Source organism: Chiloscyllium punctatum, chromosome 6 (assembly GCF_047496795.1).
Source record: "Chiloscyllium punctatum isolate Juve2018m chromosome 6, sChiPun1.3, whole genome shotgun sequence".
NCBI classification, from domain to species: Eukaryota; Metazoa; Chordata; class Chondrichthyes; order Orectolobiformes; family Hemiscylliidae; genus Chiloscyllium; species Chiloscyllium punctatum.
This window is the reverse complement of record NC_092744.1, coordinates 5,905,991-5,914,568: the sequence shown is the minus strand read 5'-3', so window position 1 is coordinate 5,914,568 and position 8,578 is coordinate 5,905,991.

The following is an 8,578-nucleotide window of genomic DNA, read 5'->3' as shown; positions in this document are numbered from 1 at the left end:
CAGTAAAGATAAGTGACAATACCTCTTCCACCATAATCCTCAGTGTGGCCAAATTCAACTGTAACTCCACTTACAAGTTTGCTGATCACACCACTGTAGTGGGTCGGATCTCAAACAGCGACAAGACAGAGTCCAGGAAAGACATAGACAGACAAGTGACGTGGTGTAAAGACAACAATCTTCCCTCAATGTCAGCAAAATGAAGGAATTGGTCATCAGCTTCAGGAAGTGGAGTGGAAGACACGCCCCAGTCTGTATCAGTGTGCTGAGGTGGAGGTGGGTTGAGAGCTTCAAGTTCCCAGGAGTAAATATTATCCACAATCTGTCCTGGTCCTTCCATGATGCTGTTACAGTCAGGCAGCACGGTGGCTCAGTGGTCAGCACTGCTGCCTCACAATGCAAAGGACCTGCGTTTGACTCCGACCTTAGGTGACTGTATCTGTGTGGAGTTTGCACATTTTCCCCGTGTCTGCATGGATTTCCTTCGGGTGGTCCGGTTTCCTCCCACAATCCAAAGATGTGCAGGTCAAGTGAATTGGCCATGCTAAATTGCCCATAGTGTTCAGGAATGCCTAGGATAGGTACATTGGTCAGGGATAAATATAGTGTAGGGGAATTTACTCTTCAGTTGAGTTACTCTTCAGACAATCAGGCCGAAGAGCCCGTTTCCACACTGTAGGAATTCTAAAAAAATCACACCAACACTCTACCTCCTCAGAATGCTAGGGAAGTTTGGCATCTCCACAATGACGCCTACTAATTTTTATAGATGCACCACCGAAAGCATCCTATCTGATTGCATCACAGCTTGGTATAGCAACTGTTTTGCCCAAGACTGCAAGAAATTACAGAGAGTTGTGAACACAGCTCAGTCCATCATCAAACCAGCCTTCCATCCACTGACTCCATCTGTACCTGACACTCCCTCGGGAAAGCAGCCAAAATAATTAAAGACCTTTCCCACCCTGGTTATCATCTCTTCGCCCCCTCTTCCATCGAGCAAAAAAGTTTGAAAGCACATACAAACAGATTCAAGAACAGCTTCTTCCCCACTGTTATCAAGACTTATGACAGCCTCTCATATATTAGAGTTGATCTTTCTCTGCACCTTCTTTGTAGCTGTAACACTATATTCTACATTTTGTTCCAATACCCTGATGTACTTTTTTTAAAGATATGATTTATAGAGTCATACAGCACAGAAACAGACCCTTTGGTCCAACCAGTCCATGCTGACCATAATCCAAAACTAAACTAGTCCCACCTGCCTGTGCTTGGCCCATATCCCTCCAAGTCTTTCCAATTCATGTACTCCTCCAAATGTCTTTTGAATGTTTTACCTGTACCTGCATCAACCACTTCCCCAACGGATCATTCCACATATGAACCACTCTGTGTAAAATAAGTTGTCACTCATATCTTTTTAAAATATTTCTTCTCTCACTTTATCTATGCCCCTCGTGATTTTATGAACCTCTATAAGGTCACCCCTCAATCTCCTAGGCTCCAGTGGAAAATGTCCCAGCCTATCGAGCGTCTCCTTATAACTCAAACCCTCCATTCCTAGCAACATCCTGGTAAATCTCTTCTGAACCCTTAATCATTTCCTTCCTATAATAGGGTAACCAGAACTGCACACAGTACTTCAAGAAAGGCCTTATCAATATCCTGTACAATTGCAACATGATGTCCCAACTGCTATAATCAAAGGTTTGAGCAATGAAGATAAGTATGCTAAATGCCTTTTTAACAGCCCTTTTTATATGTGATGCAAACTTCAAATAATTGTGTACTTGTACTCCTCGGTCTTTCTGTTCTACAATACTACCCAAAACCTTACTTTTAACTGTATAAGTCCTGTCCTTGTTTGTTTTACCAAAATGCAACACTTCACGTTTATCCAAATTAAACTCCATCTGCCACTCCTTGACCCAATTGATTAAGATCTCTTTGTCGTCTTAGACAACCTTCTTCATTGTCCACCAATTTTGGTGTCATCAGCAAACATACCAAAAATACCTTCTATATACTCATCTATATAATTTGTATAAACAAGAAAAGAAGAATGGACCCAGCAACAGTCCTTATGGAACGCCGCTGGTCACAGGCCGCCAGTCTGAAAAACAACCCTCCACCATTATTCTATGTGTCCTGCCATTAATCTAATTTTGTATCCGATTGGCAAGCTCACCCTGAATCCCATGTGATCTACTAAGGCTTTACTAAAGTCCAAGTGAGCAATGTGCATCACTCTTTTGTGAGACACAATTTGTTAGGTTAGCATGCAAAACCGTGGCTGTAAGTTTGCTCGCTAAGCTGGAAGGTTCATTTTCAGAAGTTTCGTCACCATACTAGGTAAATGCTGCCTGACCTGCTGCGCTTTTCCAGCAACACATTTTTAAGCTCTTATCTCCAGCATTTGCAGTCCTCACTTTCTCCTAACATCATCAGTGAGCCTCCGGTGAAGAACTGGTGGAATGGTCTGCTTTTTGTTTATGTGTTTAGGCTTCCTTGGGTTGGTGATGTCATTTCCTGAGGTGATGTCATTTCTGGTTCTTTTTCTCAGCAGGTGGTAAATGGGATCCAAGTCGATGTGTTTGTTGATGGAGTTCTGGTTGGAATGCCATGCTTCTAGTATTTCTCATGCATATTGCCATGCTTCTAGGAATTCTCGTGTGTCTCTGTTTGGCTTGTCCTAGGATGGATGTGTTGTCCCAGTCGAAGTGATGTCCTTCCTCATCTGTATGTAAGGATACTAGTGAGAGTGGGTCATCATCAACTAGCCACAAAAGAGACACACGAGAATTCCTGGAAGCATGGCAATCCGACTGAAACTCTATCAATAAATACCTTGACTTGGATCCCATTTACCACCTACTGAGAAAAAGAACAGGAAATGACATCACCGCAGGAAATTAAATTACCAACCCAAGGAAACCTAAACACATAAATAGAAAGCGGGCCATACCACCGGTGCTTCACCAGAGGCTCACTGATGATGTTATCTAGCGTGGTGATGAAACGTCTGAAAAAGAACCTTCCACCTCAGCGAGCAAATTTACATCCAGAACCTCAACTGAACTACAGATCTTCTCAAAACTCACTTTTCACTGTGTCCCGGTATATGTGACAATAATGAATCAAATCAAATCAAAGACAAGTATGTCACCAAGCTGGTCCTTTTTCTAAGTGCTGCTCCTTTTCTCAGGAATATGTGTCCTTGGTTTGTTTCAGAGAGGTTGTAAACCACACAGACTGTAAATCAGCTGGTTTGGTGCAGAGCTGAAAGGCCATTTTGTTTATGTGTAAACAGATGAGATTCTAGGCCAAAGCTTATGTTTTAGAAGTCACCTGTATAATGAAAGAGGAGTGGTCAGTCCTATAATTGAAGTTTGAGTCAGTGCAGCATTGGGCTGTGTGAAAACATTATCTTCCCTTTCCTCACAGAAGCAGGCAGCTCCAACCCCAGCCTGTCTGCTAATTCCAACAGCTTGGTCTTATTTAATTCTGGGACAGTGCAGGAGCAAATAGGTAAACATACAAATATCTTTAGTCTGGTAAGCTTATTGAGTTATAGCAGAAAGATGAGAATTTAAAATAGTTGTATCAAAAGGCATTTACAGAGAAGGAGAGTGAATGCATTCCTGTCTTAATAAGGAAATGGAAACCATCACACATTCAAGCAGATGAGAAATGGGCAGAGATTCATCAAATTGTTTTGCCAGTAGGGTATAGAATGGAGGTGCTGCGAGTGGTGCATGAGCTACCACTTCGAGGTCATTTAGGGTGAGGAAAACACAGGCTAAAATACAAAGACATTTTTATTGGCCTGGACTACACAAAGGTGTAGTTGAATTTTGTCAGACGTGTCATACATGTCAGCTAATCAGAAAACCACCGTCAGTAATTAAACCTGCACCTTTAATACCTATTCCAGCATTTGAGGAACCTTTCACAAGAGCCTTGGTTGACTGGGTAGGTCCCTTACCTCAAACAAAAAGTGGGAAAAAGTATTATTAACAATAATGGACGTATCGACTAGATTTCCTGAGGCAGTCCCATTATGCAGTATCACAGCTAAAAGGGTTGTAGAAGAATTACTTACATTTTTTTTACAAGATACAGACTACCAATAGAGATCCAGTCAGATCAAGAGTCAAACTTCACATCCAAGCTATTCAAGTAGGTTATGGATAACTTGGGAATAAAGCAATTCAGATCTATTGTGTACCACCCAAAATTGCAGGGAGTGCTAGAGAGATGGCATCAAGCACTTTAGACCCTGTTGAGGGCTATGGTCAGGATTATACAGATAATTGGGATAAGGGAGTTCCATTTGTATGTTTTGCAATCAGTGATGCACCAAATTCAGTCCATTTGAATTCATTTTTGGGCATGAAGTAAGAGGACAGTTAAAATTGATTAAGGAGAAATTAATAAGTCAGAATTCAGAGGCTACTCATTTGGACTATGTGTCAAATTTTAGAAAATGACTAAATAGAGCTGGAGAGTTGGCGAGAGAGCATTTAAAAGTATCACAGGCATACAATGAAATAGGAAGCAGAAAAGAAATCACAAATCCCCAAGTTTGCAATTGGAGATAAGGTATTGGTGTTACTTCAGTAACAGGTGAGCCTTTTAAAGCAAGGTTTAGTGAACCTTATCAAATTGAGAGGAAATTGAGTGAGGCGAACTACCTGATAAGGACTCCAGACAGGAAGAAATCTCACACTGTGTCATGTGAATATGTTCAAAAGGTATTTTGATCAGGAAGGAAAGCAAGAGGAGAAGGTGTTAATGATTACAGCACAGAAGGAAGGGCCAAGTTCAGAGGATTCTGAATTGGACATTCCTCAAATTAAATTGGATAATGAGGATGTTGCCAAAAATTGGAATAACTTATTGAGTTAACTTCCACAGGAAAATCAAAATGACCTGAAAGAGTTATTACTATCACATGGAGAGATATGCAGAAATAAACTGGGAAGTACTAGCCTAATTGTACATGATGTAGATGTAGGAGATGCTGTTCCAATTAAGCAACATCCTTATAGACATAACCCTCTAAAGTTAGTACAGGTTCAGAAGGAGATAGAACGCATGCTCCAAGATGGCATAATCAAAGTAAGTTGCAGTGACTGGAGCTCACCATAGTCATGGTGCCAAAGCCAGATGGTACCCAACAGTTACGTGTGGGCTATTGCAAAGTCAACACTGTTACAAAGACTGATGCATATCCAATTCCACGGTTGGAGGACTGTGTCAAAAAAGTGGAACAAGCAACTTGCATTTCTAAGTTGGACTTGCTCAGAGGCTACTGGCAAGTATCTCTGTCAGAGAGAGCAAAGTCAATTTTGGTTTTTGTAACGCCAAATGGACTATATCAGTTCAAAATCATGCCATTTGGTATGAAAAATGCTACAGCCACATTTCAGGGACTGACTAATAAGGTCATTGCCAGATTACCCAACTGTGTGGTGTATATCTGTGACATGGTGATTTTTAGTCATTCATAGAAGGTACATTTACAGCATTTATAGGACTTATTTGATCGATTTTGGAAGGCAGACTTGGTGATAAATCTAGTTAAAAGTAAATTTGCCAAAGCCCAAGTCACTTTGCTGGGCCATGTTATTGGACATGGACAAGTGGCCCCACAGGATGTGAAAACAGAAGTAATTGGGGAATTTCCCACACCATCGACAAAAAACAGCAGTACTACGGTTCCTGGGATTGAGCAGATTTTACCAAAAGTTTGTACTAAACTTTAGCAGCATGGCTGCTCAACTCACTGAATTGTTAAAAAAGGGCAAGAAGTTTCAGTGGACAGTGGACTGTCAAAGAGCATCTGACAGCCTAAAAACTGTTAACCACTGACCCAGTATTAGCTACAATGGATTACATGAAACCTTTCAAGGTGGCTGTCGATGCCAGTGCTATGGGTGTTGGTGTGATGCTCCTGCAGGAGAATGACAAAGGAATAGAAAGACCTATCTGGTATTTTCTAGGAAGTTGAAAGTTCATCCAACAGAAATATTCAATGGTGGAGAAAGAGACTTTAACCTTGGTGTTGGTATTACAACATTTCAGTGTTTATATTACCACCAATGCATCTGAGACAATCGTATACACTGATCATAACCCATTGACATTTGTGGAAATATTTAAGGACAGAAATGCCAGACTGTTTAGATGGAGCTTGTTGTTGCAGCCATTCAATTTGACAATTGTACATGTGACAGGTCACGCAAATTTGATTGATGATGCATTATCGAGACGCGATATGTGTTTGCTGGCATGCATGCCACGGCCTGAATTCGAATGCAGTTGTGCGTGTTTGCATGTGTATCGTTAGTATAGTGTATGTGTGTGTTTAGACTACTAACCAGTTTTTTTGAAGGGTTTTAAAAATGAAGTCATCTTTTCATATTGATGACATTTTTTAAGGGGGGAGGTGTCCCAAAGCTGGTCCTTTTTCTAAGTGCTGCTCCTTTTTTTGGGAATATGTGTCCTTGGTTTTTTTCAGAGCGGTTGTAAACCACTCAGACTCTGAATCGACTGGTTTGGTGCAGAGCTGAAAGGCCATTTTGTTTATATGGAAACAGATGAGATTGTAGGCCAAGGCTTATGCTTTAGAAGTGACCTGTATAATGAAAGGGGAGTGGTCAGTCCTAGAAACTGAAGTTTTGTTTGAGTCAGTGCAGCACTGGGCTGTGTGAAGACAAGCTGCTAGACTCTCTCTCCCTCTGCCCTTCTAACTTTGACCTGGAAGCATTTGTTTCATTTTTATTTGCTCTGTGTTTAAGGGGTTTGTTTATTTGGACTGTTGCGTACATTTGAAACAGCATAATGAAGTCTACTTTGGATAGACTGTGTTCTGTAAAAATCCTTTATTCAATTATTTGTGTTTCATACCATAATTTTGTCAATAAACTTTTGTCTGTTTTAAAATCTGGGGGTCAACCTCCCTAACTTACTCCGGGTAATTTTCATTGTCCACTTACCAAAACAAATTGCAAAGTTATGGTCTGGGGTGCCTGCTTAAGAATGTTTTGAGTGGTCTGGCCTAGTCCATAACAAGTGTCAAATAATACTTGTACCACACAAATGTCAGGCTATGACGATCTCCAATAAGAGACAATCTAACCATTACCTTCACATACAATGGTGTTTCCATGACAGAGTCCATCGTTATCAACATCCTCAGAGTTTCCATTAATGTGAAACTCAACTGGATTTGCCATACATAAGCAGGTCAGAGGCTAGGAAAACTGTTCAAAGTTTGGGAGAAGATTTGTAGCTCGGGTGCTCGTTGTTGTGGTTTTGTTCGCGAGCTGGGAATTTGTGTTGCAGACGTTTCGTCCCCTGTCTAGGTGACATCCTCAGTGCTTGGGAGTCTCCTGTGATCTTTCCTCCGGCATTTATAGTGGTTTGTCTCTGCCGCTTCCGGTTGTCAGTTCGAGCTGTCCGCTGCAGTGGTCGGTATATTGGGTCCAGGTCAATGTGTTTGTTGATTGAATCTGTGGATGAGTGCCATGCCTCTAGGAATTCCTAGCTGTTCTCTGTTTGGCTTGTCCTATAATAGTAGTGTTGTCCCAGTCGAACTCATGTTGCTTGTCATCTGCATGTGTGGCTGGTCGTGTTGTTTCGTAGCTAGTTCATGGATATGGATCGTTAGCTGTCTTCCTGTTTGTCCGATGTAGTGTTTTGTGCAGTCCTTGCATGGGATTTTGTACACTACATTGGTTTTGCTCATGTTGGGTATCGGGTCCTTCGTCCTGGTGAGTTGTTGTCTGAGCGTGGCTGTTGGTTTGTGTGCTGTTAGGAGTCCTAGTGGTCGCAGTAGTCTGGCTGTCAGTTCATAAATGTTTTTGATGTATGGTAACGTGGCTAGTCCTTTGGGTTATGGCATGTCCTCATTCCGTTGTCTTTCCTGTAGGCATCTGTTGATGAAATTGCGGGGGTATCCGTTTTTGGCGAATACATCCACAGATTCTATCAACAAACACATCGACCTGGACCCAATATACCGAGCACTGCAGTGGACAGCTGGAACTGACAACCTGAAGCGGCAGAGACAAACCACTATAAATGCTGGAGGAAACATCACAGAAGTGCTTCACAGGAGACTCCCAAACACTGAGGATGTCACCTAGACAGGGGACGAAACGTTTGCAAGACAAATTCCCAGCTCGGCGAACAGAACCACAATAGGAACACTGTGGTGAGTAACTCACTTCCTGACTCTTCAAAGCCTGTCCACCATCTACAAGGCACAAGTCAGGAGTGTGATGGAACACCTCTCCCACTTGCCTGGATGGATGCAGCTGCAACAACACTCAAGAAGCTTGAAACTATCCAGGACAAAGCAGCCTGCTTGATTGGTACCACATCCACAAACATTCAATCCCTCCACCACCAACGCTCAGTAGCAGCAGTGTGTATTATCTACAAGATGTCCTGCAGAAATTCACCAAAGATCCTCAGACTGCAGCTTCCAAACCCACAAATGCTTCCATCTCGAAGGACCAGGGTATCAGATACATGGGAACACCACTGTCACCAAGTTCCTTCCAAG